The sequence below is a fragment of the Lissotriton helveticus genome, chromosome 6, assembly GCF_964261635.1.
Source record: "Lissotriton helveticus chromosome 6, aLisHel1.1, whole genome shotgun sequence".
Taxonomy (NCBI): Eukaryota; Metazoa; Chordata; class Amphibia; order Caudata; family Salamandridae; genus Lissotriton; species Lissotriton helveticus.
Genome location: NC_136067.1, coordinates 1,994,144,808 through 1,994,160,522, shown reverse-complemented (window position 1 = coordinate 1,994,160,522; position 15,715 = coordinate 1,994,144,808).

The window sequence follows — 15,715 nt, the reverse complement described above, 5'->3', positions numbered from 1 at the left end:
TTGCGATTTAGCTAGGCGAAGCTCATCGCTGAACGAGGGGGCGGATTTCTGGGGTCTGCTGCCGAGATTTTTCTGACAGCGAGGGGCTATTTCATCTAAGGCATTAATAATTTTATAACATCAAGTGAATCAATATTCATAAAAACACCAATCCCTTTTACTACGAATATAGGGGTTATAGATCCTCCATATGCGGCTCTATGCTGCATATTTTGGTTGTCAAATATGTTATAGAAAGGGAACTACTAAAATGGGCGGTATGACATCATCTTGTAGACCCTACCGCGAGTGATCTCGCGAGATCTCGAGCGCGAAAGAGAGCGCTTTATATTTCATAAAGAATCGGGGGAATGACTAATAAACCGGCGCTTTGTTTTGACAAATAAACAGAATCAGGAACTCGTCCTGTTTTCTCCCACCGGCCTTTGCAGCTAATAGTTACTCGTGTTATCTATAGTAACAGAACTACAATAATGGAGGTGTTGACATCATTTGGTAGTCCAGAACGCGAGTTCTCGCGCGTTTTCGAGCGCAAAGTAGTGCACTGTATATTTGTTAAGAAAACAGGGTTAAAACAGCAAATCCTGTGCTATGCATTAAAAAGCAGGTATGGAGAGATAAAAGGGGAACTGTATACCCGTTCCTGTTTTTACCCATTTGATGATTAAGGCGGAGGGTTACAATACCAATACCCCCCGAAGACACCATTAAAGAGCAGTTCCTCTACGATCCGGTACCTACCCCAAGACTCAGATGGGATCTTGAGGTACCGACGGAGAGGTGAGTTCACAGAACCCTAATTAGATTAATTTAGAGCCACACTACAAAGGCATGGTTAGTACAGCTACTATACAGTTTGGTGGTAGAATCTGTAGATTAATACTACTCCCACTGAGAATATGTAATTAATCTTTCCCAATAGGATTTTGTGTTGGATGGTATATCTGGGAGATTTTGAGGCTGGACACACATAGTTTAAGTGCTAGAGTCTCCACATTTGTTGTTTTCTAGATATAAGTAGATTTGTCACACAGGAATAGTTTTGTGCACTTTAAAAGGCTGTGAAACTACGCTTTATGGTGCTCGCTTTTTCTGTTTTACTTCTTGTATCTTTGTAGTGTGGGGCCTCGTAGTACCTAAGCAAGGTCCAGGTGAGGTGAGGTCAATTCCCCTACCATGAAGGGTGAGCATGAATAGACTATTTTTCTTATAATTGGTTTTGGTGTAACACATGGTTTTAGGTGATTGACACAGTCAGTTTACAATTAACTATTATACATTTTCCTCCATAGAAATCGTACTTCCTAATTGACATGGAGGGTTAATGTCTTCGGTTCTTACAGGTTGTATCGTACTCAACCGTTTTTCTCTTACTTTTTCCACTCTGGTGGTGGTGGTGTTTGTTTTTAGTTTCATTATCACCAAGTGCAACTATTGAAAGAACAGAGGCCCTGATGAATGCCAAGGGATGCAATGCCCGTTAGGCAGAAACATGTTGGCCCGTTATAAGACAGATATTTGTTGACTTTTTCTTGCACTGTTCTAGGTTTTTAATTAGGAGGTGTTGTTCGGCCGTAGATTAAAGTGGGTAGTAGGAGGACACACCATCCTATTTTAAAGTCACTATTTCTGTTGCACTGTTATTCACTTAACCATCAAATGATCAGCCATCATTGACGTGTTGGTGGACTAAATCCTTTACCAGCAACAAATGGTGTGGCGCTTGATGTCCCAATGATCAGGGGACTAGCCTAACTCACACCTGGGTTTGGCCAGATGATAGGACTGATCACCAAGTCAATTTGATGGTAACCCATTGCTAAATGTTTTGGATTTGTTGACCATTTGTGAATGATCTGTACTGTGTTGGTCTTTCCTATACACATAGTGTTCACCTTCTGTTGAAATACGCTGTCTCCATGTGATCCAAACACTCTGAGATTCTGGTCATTCGGATTGACAGCACAGCTACATAGTTAGGCTGTTAGACCCCCTGTGTTTTTGTGTTATGCAAAGTTTATTAACCACATTATTATTATACAGTGTGCTTCTGCTTTGCTCCATAATGTTATAAGGCTTGTGTGACAGTGGGTAATGAAAACGAATATATACTCCCAGAGGGCCCCCGTACAAAAATCACTGAGGGACACCTAGTAAAGTCTATTTCTGCAATAGAACATATTCCCATTAATATCTCCTGCCAGTTCAGAGCTAGGTTCTGGCATGCCATCCGTATCGGGGTCAATGCTTCTAGTTTTCCAATTTATACATGCTAACTGGATTATAGTTCCACTTGTAATGTATTTTAATATATAATTTCTTTACCCTTGCATGCTGATAAAAAATATTTTGCTTTTGTATCACGCGTTCGCATTGTTCCTTTTCATGATGGCTTCCATGTTTTCCGTCCATTGATTTTGGAAAGGCAATGACTTCTTGTTGCCTAGCTGCGTTAACATTCTACAGATACTGGCCGTAACTGCGCTTTTGTGAGTTTTTATCAATTTCCCAAAGGATGTCAGTGACTGAGCTCTCCTCTTCTGACTCTGGAATGCATCCACAGTGGCACAATTTTAGGTAAAGGTATCTCTTGTCATTCCAGAGACTGAATTCTTCCTTCATTTGTGTGAACAATTTAATCACACCTTTTCTTTTTTCTATTAAATAGATTTTTATTTAATTTTCAATTACAAAGAATACAAGGGAAAAGTAAACAACATCTTCTAGATAATACATTATGAAAACAATGAAAAAGGGAAACAAAAGAATAAAGAATGTGATATGAGCATAATATTGAAGAGAAAAAGAAAAGGGAAAGGGAGGGGAAAAGGGAAAAGAAATAGAGGAAAAAGAGAGAAAGAGAGAAAAAAAGATATGATAAGTTCAAAGAAATGTAAAGATAGAAAACAAAAGAAAGAAGAAAGAAAAGAGAGTAAAAAGTTAACATATGGCAGAAGAAGAAGATAAGAAGGATGAAAAGGGTAACCAGAGAAGATCAGATTTTACTTTTTGAGAAACAGGAATGGAGGAGGCAGTGCCAATTCTATGCTCATAGCAGATCAAATTCCACCAAGTAGCCGAGGACAAAGTAGAATTATCTTTCCAAGATGATAAAACAACTTTTAAAGCTAACGCAATAAACAAATCAAATCATAAGGAAACAGGCGAAACTTCATCGAAATCAGACGATAAAGACCCTAGAAATACATTCTGAAATGTTAGATTAATTTTACACTTAAAAATGTTCATGCATGTGGACCAAATAGATTTCCAAAACATAAAAACATTAGAACAATCAAACAGTAAATGTTTCAATGTACCTAGAAGCGCGGAGCAAGACCAGCATAAAGGGGATGAAGATGATGAAAACTTGGAAATCCCAAGAGGAGTTATAACAGCTCTACTATATATGAAATATAAAGACTGGGTAATACGAGCAGCAACAGAAGTTTTGAACAATTTGGACCACAATTTATCCCAAGTAGTAACAGGAAAAGAACTCAACAAGTCCACTTCCCATGCAATTTCAGTGGGGGACTTAGGTCTCAGAATAACATTTGATAACAATAAATTATAAACAAGGGCAGCTTTCGGTGTGTGTATAGTAAATAAAGGATATAAAGGAGAGGAGGGGGTAAGGGATGGTGTAACATCTGTGAGAACAAAATTATGTAAATAGTCCTGTAAAGTGTTGGTGATAATATTATGCTCAGGAATGCACGAATCTGGTAAATGGTATTGAGCTTGTAAAGTAGAAAAGGGAATAACGGAATTGTGGGATAACAATTGATGAACAAAGATAATTCCCTTCTCTTTCCAGAATTTATAGTAGAAAGATTTACCTTTATCTAAGGTGCTTATTGTACCAGATTGTGGAGAGTAGGAAGCATTGAAAGGGAGAAAAATCATTTGAAAATATACTATATAATAAACTCTGAGAATATTTCAAAATTACGTTATCCTTCAGGAAAGTGCTGTTAGACATAAAGAGCACATGCTGGAAAGGAAAACCTTTAAGCAAGGAGCGTTAAAAAACAATCCATCTTGGGATAGGGGAATTAGCAAAATCATGGGATAATGCAAAGGCTTGCTTAATTAAAAAGGCAGAGTGATAAACTCTAAAATTAGGGAAACGAACACCACCTTCAGATTTAGGATGAATAAGTCTACTAAGCGCAATACAGGGGTGTTTGTTATTCCACAAAAATTTTGTGCATGTCGAATTATTCTGAGAAAAAAAGGAAATAGGAATTCGAAAAGGTAACATAGACAAAGTGTGTAGTACATGAGGGACAATCATCATTTTTATAGTGTCTAACCTACCCCACCAAGATAAGTGTAAGGGAGACCAGGTATGAAGAAGGGATTGTATTTTAGCAAGTATTGCATAAAACGTATATTTAAGTGTGTCGCAGAGTGAGGAGGAGAACCAAATACCAAGGTACTTAATTTTAGTGGGACACCAAGTAAAGTCAGTATCATTGAACATAAATTGATAATATATAGAGTTTAAAGGTAGAACCTCTGTCTTTGAAAGATTTATTTTATAGCCAGAGATACTAGAATATAATTGGACCTCATCTAGAAAAGGTGGAAGTGATTCTGTAGGGTTGGACATGTAAATTAAAATATCATCTGCATAAGCAGATATCTTGGTTTCAATGGAGTTGTGAGCAAAACAAGAAATATGAGAATTATTACCAATACGTTCCAGAAATGGTTCAAGGCACAAAACAAAAAGTAAAGGTGAAAGCGGGTAACCTTGTCTTGTACCTCTAGATAAAGAAAAGAAGTTTGAAAAGTGATTATTAACTAAAATACTCCCTCGAGGGCAGGAGTAAAGTAATTTAACAAACAAAATAAAATTAGAACCAAAACCAAACCATTGAAGGGTTTCAAACATGAATTGCCAATTGATGCGGTCAAATGCCTTTTCGGCGTCAAGTGAAAGAGCTGCAAGGGGAGATTTATATTTTTTAGCATGGGAAAGAACATTCGCAAACATTCGTGCATTATCTGATGCCAGTCTGCCTTTTACAAAGCCAACCTGATCAGTTTTAACTAATAATGGAAGAATTGTTTCAAGTCGTAATGCAAGAATCTTGGCGAAAAATGTACAATCATAATTAATTAAAGAAATGGGACGAAAGTTTTTACATTGGGAATGATCTTTATCTGGTTTGGGGATAAGAACAATTATGGCATCCATAAAGGATCCCGATGCTTTGGCATCTGTAATAAAATAATTAAAAAGTGCTAGGAGATGAGAGACAAAAATGGAAGCAAAGGTAGAATAAAACTCAACAGATAAACCATCAGGACCTGGTGCTTTGGATTTTTTTAAAGCCTTAAGAGCTTGAATTATTTCCTGAGAGGTAATCTCTCTTTCAAGTGCATTGAATTCATCTGGCAGAGATGGGGGGGATGGAAGACCTGAAAAAAGATGTTTAAATTCTGGTCAGTCGGATGGGTATCATCAGAGTAGAGAGATCGATAAAACTCGTGAAAAACCTGTGCAATATCTTCATCCGCTGACACCAATTTTTTAGTAGACTCAATATAAATAGGACCAACATTTTTACGTTCAGATTTAATTTTCAAATCATTGGCAAGCATTTTACCTGCTTTGTTTTGACCACCATGATATTTAGATTTTAATTTTAAGCAGAATGTTACAGGCTTCAATCGTTGCTATTTTGTTTAATTCAGATTTAGCCTTTATTAATTCCTGAAGAGTGGAAGGCGATTTGGAGGAAAAATACTTATGTTCTAGGACTTTAAGTTGAAGTAATTGGTCAGTATATTTTTTACGCATAACTTTCTTTCTCGCTGAGACATAGGAAATGGTAAAGGCACGAAAAGAGGCTTTGAAATCATCCCAGTTGTTAGGGACAGAGGTATCCAGAGGATTATTAATAGTACAAAATTAATTAATAAATTTGGTGGCTTCTTTAACATAAACAGAGTCAGATAATAAATAATTATTAAGTTTCCAACGACTAAATTGGGTAGCGGTAAGTGAGAGGTCTAGAACAGCTTGAAAAGGGGCATTATCAGAGATAAGTATGGAACCTATTTCTGAAGATTGAATAGTTGGCAACAGGGGTTTACTAACTAAAACATAATCAATTCTAGAACAAGTTTGATGAACATTGGAGAAAAAGGTATACCAAAGTAATTTGGGGTTACATGTTTTCCATACATCATATAATGGACGAGAAGTGATGGCAGATTGAAATGCTTTGTGGGACCGATCAGGGGAAAATTTACATTTAGACAAACAATCAGAAAAGGGATCTAACCAGTGGTTAAAGTCACTAGCAACAACAATGTTGGTGCAGTCTATAGAGGATATTAAAATGTCAACGTCATTCCAAAATTTAGAGTCTGGTTTAACAGGACCATAAATGTTTAGCAAAACCAATGTTTTATTATGCATAACAACTTTTGCCATCAACCAACGACCATCCTCATCAATTTGTGTAGATATAATTTGTACAGATAATGATTTATTAAATAAAATAGCAACATCCCCTTTTTTGTTAGAAGTAGGTGAATAAACAATTTGCCCCACCCATTGTCTTTTCAACTTAAGAGATTCTACATCATTACAATGAGTCTCCTGGAGAAAAACAACCTGGGAACCAACCTTGGATAGATGAGAAAGTACCTTATGTCTTTTGACGGGGTTGCCAAGACCACAAATGTTCCACGTGACAAACTTACCAATAGTGGAGGGTTAGGAGGGTAGAAAACATGTGGAGTTGAAACACAGCAGGAAAATATATATAAAAGATAAAACAGCACATATGTAATGAGGACAACGATATCAGTGCAGAACAAGAAGTATAGGAAAAGATATACACACACCACCATGAGAAATAAACAGCAAGCTGACCATGACGAGCATTTGAGGGAGAAAGAGGACAAAAAGAAGAAAATGCTGAAAAAGGTGAGAAAAGAAAATACATTACACCAAAATGAAGAACGAAAAAGTAAAGTAATGAAAAAAGAAAGAGAAGAAGGAGGAGGAGAGAAAAGGGAAGGAAAGGAGAGAAGAAACGCGCAAACAGACCAAGGCAAAGAAGCCAGGTCTGTAGGAGAGAGAGAAAACTAAGAAGAGGGAGCATAGTGACGCGAGGTGGCACGGATCTCAGTACTACAGTGAACAGATATAAGGAGGAATAGGAGCCTTAGAAATTTAAAACAGAAATGCGAATAAAAACAAAAGTGGAGAAATAGGCAAATGAGCACAATAACAATTCATGGAAATAAATTAAACAAGTCAGATGTTAGTGTCCATTCCAGTGGATGAGAGGCTGTGAAGATAACGTTTCAGCTGTGCCGGATCTTCAAAGGAATATGAACGACCATCATGAGTGATCTTGCAGAGACAAGGGTGAAGGATTCCGTATTGAAGATTGAGGTGCCTAATCCGAGGGAGTAAGGCAAGGAATTCTTTTGCGGCGTGCATTGGTTGCAGTAGAGATATCCTGTGACAAAAAAATATTGTGGCCAGACCAGATAAGACGGCGTTTGAGTTTGGCAGCCTTGAGAACAGACATTAGTTCAGTGAACTCCCAAAACAACATTATAATACCACAAGGTTTTGAGGCAAGGGTGTTCATACGACCCAAACGATGTGCTCTCTGAATATTAAGAGGACTATTTGAGAATGGAAGGTCTAAAAGCTCTGGAAGAAATTTTTGTAGGGAAAGAACCATGTTGGACCCCTTAATATTTTCCGAATGGCCATATAAACGAAGGTTATTCCTACGATTTCTATTTTCAAGGTCTTCTGTGTGAAGTTTGAGCTTACGAATCTCCGGCTCTAAGACTGGAATTTTGGTAGAGACATCCTGTAGATCACTGACACGTTGTTCAAGTTCTAACACTTTACCCTCCATGACAATCCATCTATCCTCGATTTGTTTCAATTTTTCATTAGTCGCAGTCATCAATGGTTGAAGACCCCGAACTTCATCCAAAATAGAGTCCAGAACCGGGTTAGAGGAGGAATGAATAGGAGATGGAGGATCATTTTTATGTCTCTTAGGCTTCGTACCGAAAACAGAGGGTCTGGCAGCATGAATATCAGTAGACATTGTGGGACTTAGATAGTTGACAAAATTTGTTCTGCAAGATAGCAAATATATTATTCCGGGAGTTGCGAACAAGCTGAAGATATCTAACCACAATGCACAAGAGTTGAAAAAGGTTGTTTACCTCAGAGAAGCACAATATATGACAAGAAAATGCAATAAGTCCTGGGCATAAGAGAGGCAGCTGTTGTAAAAGTGCTTGTGGAGTTGGATAAACCAGAATCTGAAGTATATAATAAGTAACAGCCTCCAATAAGGGAAAAACAACTGCGTTCGACAATAACGACTGCAGCAGGGGAGAGATGCACAAGGAAGAAGGCACTACAACAGACAGCGCATCAGCAAAAAACGCGGGCTCAGCAGCTCAGAAGAGCGCCCGCCCACATCAACTGAGAACAATTAGTGCCACAGAAACATTGAATTGAAAAGACTAACTCCTGATAAAATATGAGGCAGCTCGCACAGCTAATAACTGGCATAAACATTACACCCAAAGTAGTGGCGGAGTATAAGGAATGCCAGAATAGTAATCATTTGCGCAGTGATAAAAAGCCAATATATGCGGCCAAGTTACATCCAAATACCTCTTCATGTGTCATAGTTGGATTATGCAGGCTAATAGCTGTGAAAATGATGGAAATCAAACCGCGGGCTCAGCGACTCAAAAGAGCGGCCGCCCACATTTTACTGAAGAAGATTAGCACCACAAAGTCAATGAGTTGATAGAAATAAGCCTTTATAAAATATAAGGCAGCGCACGCAGTTAGTATCTGTCACAAAACATCACATCCAAAGTAATGGTGAGGTATAAGAATTGCCAAAATATTCATATTTGCCGCAGAAAGCATGACAAAGCCATTATGCCTTGAAGTTGCATGCAAAAGCTTCAATATACGCCATACCTGGACGATTTAGGAGTGAAGCGATGTTATTTGTGAGAGAAAACCAGAGCGTGGGCTCAGTGGCCTAAAATGGCGGCCGCCCGTGTCTCCGAGGTGAAGAGGCAAGCCGGTGACAACATCTATGTGCAGGCGGCAATTGACATTCCGGAAAAGCCGCTATCAGCGCACCAGAAGCTCCGCGGCAGAATACTGTCACCACCAGGAGGAAAACAGCACGGAAAGGGCTCAAACGAGAAAGAGGAGTCCCGCGTTATAGCGGAGCTCACGCCGGGTCGGCAACGCCAGCTTGGAGCGCAAGCCACCCCCACCAATTACATCTATTCTAAAGAGATTTCCTGCCACCACACATCCACCTGTCTCCAAGCTTGGAAGACCTGTTAGCTCAATCCCTGGAAAAAGTCTGTGTTTCTTAAAAATGACATGAAGGGTGTGGTGTTCAATCCCACAAATTCAGAGCAGTCCTCATCACAGGAGAGCTGTAGCATTTCCCTCTGACACCTGGACTGCTAAGCAATCTTGCACAGGGCTCTAACTGAGAGTATGTTTGATCTATGTGGTACTGTTATTTTTACGTTTTTTCAGTAGGGGATCATTCCAACAAGAACCGACATTGTGATGGCTGGTAATATCTGAGTAGAGGGAGTGGGACTGGGCCTCCTTCCTAGGGTTTACGTGTCCTTTGTTTCTAATCAATATTTGCTCTCTTTTCCTGCCACTTATAGTTAGAGCACAGGTCTTGCAACTTCTGGATATCGACCCTTGGGATGGCAAGTGGTAGCATAGGGAATAGGTAGAGAATTCCAGGTTTTACTGTCAATATCACCTCTGATATTTTTCCAACCCAGGGGATATAATATCTGTGCATATTGATGTGGCCAATTTTAACTTCATGTATCACTCTTCTCACATTTCTGGTTAAGGATAGACCTGACATCATAGGCGTGAGTCTCCCTTCCATTGTTGACGGATTGCCTCCTCTGTTTTGACATATTTTTGCTGGTTGTATGTTTTGTGCCCTGTGCCACTGCTAATCAGTGCCACAGTGCAAGTGCTCCCCTTGTTAAATTGATATACTGATTGGATTCCATCATTGGCTTATTTGATCTACTGTCAGCCCCTAGTACAGTGCACCATGGTTGCCCAGGGCTTGTAGAGCAAATGCTGCTGGTGGGCTTGCAGCACTGGTTGTGCCACCCACAGAAGCAGCTTGTAAAGTGTGTCTCAGGCCTGCCTTTGCTAGGCCTGTGGGTAGTCTGTGACTACCATGTCGACTTGGGCAAGTGCACCCACTTGCCAGTCCCTAAACCTTCCCTTTGCTTCATATTAGATACCCCTATGGTAGGCCCAAGGGCAGGGTGCATTGTAAGTATAAGGTAGGACATGCTCTGATGTGTGTAGCATGTTCTAGTAGTGAATGACAGCCATTTTTGTTTTTCACTATTGAAGGCTACCTGTTCTCATAGATTAGAATGGGCAGTGAAGATTGTTACATCCCTACAATCCTAACTGACTCAGGGAACATGGTAGAAATTCGAATTTAGTATGCCTGAAATCAGAATAATAAAATACATCTTTTAGTAAAGTTTATTTTAATATCCTGTGTTTGCAAATACCACTTTTAGAAAGTAGGTATTTGCTTGCCTAACCGTTTGAGCCCGCCTCTACTGACCTGTGTATTCCTTGTCTGGGTTTGTGTGTGACAGGGCTGGGGAAATTCCAGGAGACAGTCTGGGACAGCCCAGTGATGATTAGGGAGATTTACCTCGAGATGGGAGGGGGAGAGTGCACCTGGGACCTGAATGGGGCTGGGCCTTCCCTCCATAATACTGGCTTCACCCCCTGTGGCTTGTCTGATGTCTCTGCCCTGCACAGTGAAAGGAGAAGGGGAATCCTGTCAACAGAGTACTCCAGAGCTGCATCTTCCCTCCCCTGTGCTGGCACCACCTCCTGTGGGGCGTCTGATGCTTCTGCCCTGCACAGTGAAAGGAAGAGAAGAGTCATGTAAACACAGTGCTCAGGAACTGGTTTAAACTAGGTAGAGGCCTCTCTGCCTTCAGAGAACAAAGGATTTTTTGGTATAAATATTGGGACCCAGTCCTACAGACTATAGATCACTTCTGGAACAAGAAACCTTTCTGCCAAGGAGAAGAACCAAGGAAGCTGCAGGAGTTTGGACTGCCCCTCTGCCAGTGTGCTGTTTGCTGGGTTGGCCTGCAGTGGTTGCTTCATTGCCAAGGGAAAGGAGAAGGAACTTTGTAAGGACTTTCATCTACAGAATATTCTCCAAGGGCTTGAACTGTGCTTGCCTCCTGCTGAAGGCTCAGGGCCAAAATACTTCACCTCCAGCTCCCTCCTGAATTTCCATGCTGGGAATTCTGACTCCAGTCACTTGCGTGCCGCTGGGAGCTGACAGTGTGACGCATCGAGAAGAAGCGTGTCGCCGCCGCAGCTGAAATCATCGCAACGCCGGAGAAGCGAGAGTTTGTCGCATCTCCCCGGAAGCGTGTGTTCATCGAAGCTGTCTGCTGTCACATTACCGGAGAAGCGCGACGCATCGAGAGTTCTGTCATCGCATCACCGGAGATGCGCATCGCAGGGCCTGTCATAGCTCCAATATACAGAGTCGTCGCAAGGCTGCCAGGGCGTCATCGCATCATCATCGCATCGCCGCATCAAGGGCGCCATCTTCTTGCATCGCAACTGGATCATCACATCGGCATCGCATCGCCTCAAGGCGCCATCTTGCGCACGGCAACAGGTCGAGAATCTACGCATCATCTCCACACCGGTAAGGCTCATGACGAGTCCCCTACTCTGCGCAAGCATTGAGGAAGGATGCAACCGTTCTCCCGGGTCACTGAACCGAGGCATATCCCCTTCTGCAAGCCTTTTGTTTACTTTGCGCGCCCCATCCAAGAACTTTGTTGAGAACTGTGTCGCATTTACCATCAACTTGAACTAGGAGACTTTTTATCTTCTTTTAAGTAACCTTTAGTATAGTATTGTGGATTTTTGTTGTTTGTGGTCTTGTGTTTAAGTCTATATAAAGAGTACTTATTTTTATAAAAACTGTGTTGTGTCCATCTGTAGTGTTATCACTGTATTACTGTATATATTCACAAATGCTTAACACACTGCCTCTGAGATAAGCCTGTCTGCTCGTGCCAAGCTACCAAGGGGGTGAGCGGGGGTTATTAAGGAGAGTCATCCCCTTGTCCTGACTTAGAAGTAAGGGTCCCTATGTGGAAAAAGATGATAACCATTGCCAACTAGAGACCCACAGATCTAACATTGTTAGTCAGCTGTGAGGATTTGAACTTTGCATTTGTGTTTCATATACATTAATTGGTGTACACTACTAGTGAGTGCAGACCAAACAAGACCACATACTTTTTTTTTTTGAAAGAATCTTTTTTCCTTGGAACTGTTATTTTTTTTCTAAAGACTCCCAATTATTACTACCATGAGTAAACCACCATCTGTTGCATCTATGGATCTTGATTTTGAGGAAGAGAGGTCGGAAACCTACACTGTGAAACAGCTCAAGTATCTCTGCAGGAAATTGAAAGTTGCTACACCAGGCATTTCTAAAAAGGAATGCTACCAAAAGGCGCTGAGGGCCTGGGTAGAAGCCAGAAATGTCCCTGATCTTGTTGTGGAGCCTGTTGGGGAAGCAGATGGGCAAATTGATGTGCTAGAATTATCAGCCAGGGTAGGGGTACCGTCCCCACCTGGCAGCAGCATCTCTTCCAAAGACCTGTCCCCCAGACAACTGGAAGACAGGGAGAGAAATAGAGCACCTAAGCTGGAGTTGGCTAAGCTTAAGATGGAGGGTCAGAGAGAAGCAGAGAATAACAGGTTGTCTTTGGAAAGAGAGAGAATGAGAATGGAGCATGAGAGAATGTTGAAGGGCTTAGAGATCAATTCCTCTGGTGGCAGCGCACCATCTGTGCCTTCAGAAGGCAGGGTACATATTCCCAAGGATGTCATCAAAGATTTTCACAAAGGTGAAGATATTGGTAAGTGGTTTGCAGCCTATGAGATAGCATGTGTTACCACTCGGTCTATGGCAGCTAAGGGTGTTCAAGAGACCCTGGAGCCCGAAAGTATGGCCCAGGGATCTGCCTTAAAGAGAAGAGGTCAGGGGCGTGGGAAACCAGCCCCTATTGTTCCCACAGTCCAGGAGGAGGCAGACCCTGAGGGGGATGCCCTGGAACCCACTGGTGAGCAAGTTTCTGAACTGGGGAACCTACCTGAGCTGACCCATTGGCAGCAAAAAGGGGGTCCCTCCAGGGAGGAATTTTGTGAAGAGCAAAATAAGTGCCCTTCTCTTGTAGGTTTGAGGCAACAGGCCACAAACCAGGCAGCAGGTGATCAGTCTGGATCACATTGGATCTACTGGGAGAATGGTCTCCTGTATAGCGAGCCTAAGGTTGCTGAGCCTGGGTCAGCCTGTGTGCTGGTGGTACCCCAGTGCTTCAGAGTCTTCCTACTGGGTTTGGCTCAAGATGTACCATTAGCTGGTCATCTGGGGCAGAATAAGACCTTTGAAAGGCTTGTCTCCCACTGTTATTGGCCCCAGATGAGAAAGAGTTCAGATACTCATTGTAGGACTTGTCAAACTTGCCAGGCAAGTCGGAAAAGTGGAAGGAGGCACAAGGCCCCTCTCCAACCTTTTCCCGTTGTCAGTACCCCCTTTGAATGGGTGGGCATTGACATTGTGGGGCCACTGGACCCCAAGACAGCGATGGGCAACAGGTTTATCCTGGTCTTGGTGGACCATGCTACCCGGTACCGGGAAGCCATTCCACTCAGGACAGTGATGGCCCCCGTGGTGGGACGTGCACTGAAGGGGATTTTCTCCCAAGTGGGGTACCCCAGAGAGGTTGTGTCTGACCGAGGTACAAACTTCATTTCCCATTATATGACGTCTCTGTGGAAGGAGTGTGGTGTTACCTACAAGTTCACCACTCCTTACCACCCACAAGGTAATGGGCTGGTTGAAAGATTTAACCGGACCCTTAAGGGCATGATCATGGGTCTTGAAGAATCAATGAGGCGTAAGTGGGAGGTCCTCTTGCCATGCCTTCTGTTTGCCTACCGAGAGGTGCCGTAAAAGTCTTTAGGGTTCAGCCCCTTTGAGCTTTTGTATTGTCACCCGGTAAGAGGACCTTTGAGTTTGATAAAGGAAGGCTTGGAGCAATCTCCCAGGAAACCTCCCCAGGATGTATATAGCTACATGCTGGCCTTCAGAAACCAAACCAGGTGTTTCAGGGATCTTGCTCTGGCGAATCTGGAAGCCAGCCAGGAAGAGATGAAGCCGTGGTACGATCAGAATGCCACTCTGATTGAGCTTCTGCCTGGACAGAAAGTTTGGGTCATGGCTCCTGTGGAGCTTTGTGCGCTCCAAGACAGGTGGACTGGTCCATATGAGGTGGTGGAGCGCAAGAGTGATGTCACCTATCTGGTGAACTTGCGGTCTCCAAGGAACCCTTTGAGGGTCCTTCATGTTAACCGCCTGAAGCCCCACTTAGAAAGGTCCGAAGTGGGCATGCTCCTAGCGACAGATGATGGAATGGAGGAGGAGACCGAGCTTCTTCCTGACCTCCTGTCTGCAACAGAGCAAGATGGGTCAGTGGATGGTGCCAGCCTCTCTGCCACGCTGACCCCTGGTCAGCAGCAAGATTGTCACCAACTGTTGGGGCAATTCTCTGATCTATTTTCCTTGGTTTCTGGTGACACAGATTGGTGCGTCCATGATGTGGACACTGGTGACAGTCCTCCTGTGAAGCACAATGCTTACAGAGTGACTGACAAGGTTAGGGCTTACATCAAGGAGGAAATCTCCAAGATGTTTTCTTTAGGGGTAATTGAGTCTTCCCACAGTCCTTGGACCAGGCCAGTGGTCTTGGTCCCAAAGGCTGCCTCGCCGGGTGCCATACCTGAACTCCGGTTCTGTGTGGACTACAGAGGGCTCAATGCAGTCACCAGGACTGATGCACACCCCATCCCCAGAGCTGATGAGCTCATTGATCGGCTAGGAGCTGCACGGTACTTCAGCACGTTTGATTTGACGCCTGGGTACTGGCAGATCACCTTGACCGATGGGGCTAAGGAGAGGTCAGCATTCTCCACACCAGATGGGCACTTCCAATTTCGGGTTATGCCCTTTGGGATGAAGAATGCCACTGCCACCTTTCAGAGGTTGGTGAACCAGGTGTTGGCTGGACTGGAGGATTTCTGTGCCGCCTACCTGGATGACATTGCAGTGTTCAGCGCCAGTTGGGAGGAACACTTGCAGCACTTCTGGGAAGTGTTGCTGGCACTGCGCAAGGCAGTTCTCACGATCAAGGCAAGTAAGTGTCAGATCGGGCAGGGCTCCGTTGTGTACTTAGGTCACCAGGTAGGAAGCGGCCAGGTGGCACCCCTACAACCCAAGATTGATACCATCCAGGCATGGGAAACCCCAAAGACTCAGACACAGGTGAGAGCCTTTTTAGGACTCACGGGGTACTACAGGAGGTTTGTCAAAGGGTATGGCAACTTTGTTGCACCTTTGACTGAGCTGACTTCCAGGAAGCAGCCCAAGAAAGTGAACTGGACTGACTCCTGTCAGAAAGCTTTTGATGCCCTAAAGACTGCCATGTGCACAGCACCCGTGCTTCAGGCGCCCAACTTCTCAAAAGAATTCATTGTACAGACAGACGCTTC